The sequence below is a fragment of the Carlito syrichta genome, unplaced genomic scaffold, assembly GCF_000164805.1.
Source record: "Carlito syrichta isolate Samal-C Ts95f unplaced genomic scaffold, Tarsius_syrichta-2.0.1 Scaffold194916, whole genome shotgun sequence".
NCBI lineage: Eukaryota > Metazoa > Chordata > Mammalia > Primates > Tarsiidae > Carlito > Carlito syrichta.
This window is the reverse complement of record NW_007139012.1, coordinates 1-1,007: the sequence shown is the minus strand read 5'-3', so window position 1 is coordinate 1,007 and position 1,007 is coordinate 1. Positions and strand designations below refer to the sequence as shown.

Here is a 1,007-nt window from a genome sequence, read left to right as displayed (position 1 = left end):
ACCGAAGACCGGAAGCCAGGCCCAGGCATGGCTGCTTCCTTCCCCAAACCCTGACCCTGGAGAGCCCTCGGTCCCCGCTGCAGGTCCTTGCAACACAATGCCTTGTAACCGGCGGGGCGGCCCACCCGGAGCACTCATGTGCAGAGCCCGGTACATGGAGCCCTTCCCCCAGGCCGGGACCCCCCAACCCTTCTGCTCCTCCACCTCAGGTGTTGACCTCTCCCGGCTTCACCCACCTCTTCACGGTCAGAGAACAGGACGCACGCCCCCTCCCCTAGGCCCAGGCCTGTGATAATAGTGGGTAGCCTCCCTCTCCCTCAGCATTCCCCCGCCCACAGCATTCCCCCAGACCTGAGTGGGCTGTCCTTCAGGATGCCCCCTGTACCCCTTGATTCTCACAAAAGCTCACAAGGCTCTCTGCTCTCAGGCCCTGAGCCCCCTCCTCCCCAGGCCCTGACCCTCCCCTCCCAGGCCCGACCCTCCTCTCCCCATGTACTGTGCCACCGCCACCAGGCCCTGAGCCTCTGCTCCCTTTCCCCCTCTTCTTTCCTCTAGGACTTGCCCCGCGAAGATGAACTGGGCACCCGCGACGTGCTGGGCCCTGCTGCTTGCGGCTGCTTTCCTCTGTCACAGCAGTACAGCCAAGGGCGGCCATGGAGGGGCACGGGGCAGCGCTGGAGGAGGACTGCGTGGGGGCACGCGCGGGCCCTCGTGGGTGCACGTGAGGCCAGCGCCCTGCTATGGTGCCCAGGTTCCTCCCTGCGCGTTGCAGCCGCCAGGGCAGTGGCAGGGGTGGCGGCAGAGGCGGCGACCGGCCTGGCGACCGGCTCAGGCTGGAGGAGAGCCGTGGGGCCGGGAGAAGACGGCCTGGAGGACAACGAGGACGGGGTGGCTGGCAGCAACGGGATCGCCCGGGCATCTACAGCTACCGAGCGTGGACTTCAGCACATGGCCGGCGCGCAGACTGTGCCTCTGTCTGGTGCTGGGCAGTGCCCTTGGGGCCCTGG

General features: G+C 67.6%; 1 pseudogene; it reads left to right on the top strand.

The window, feature by feature from the left end:
- Nucleotides 1–571: 571 nt before the first annotated feature.
- Nucleotides 572–1,000, top strand: LOC103253046 (annotated as a pseudogene).
- The last annotated feature ends 7 nt before the right edge of the window (nt 1,001–1,007 follow it).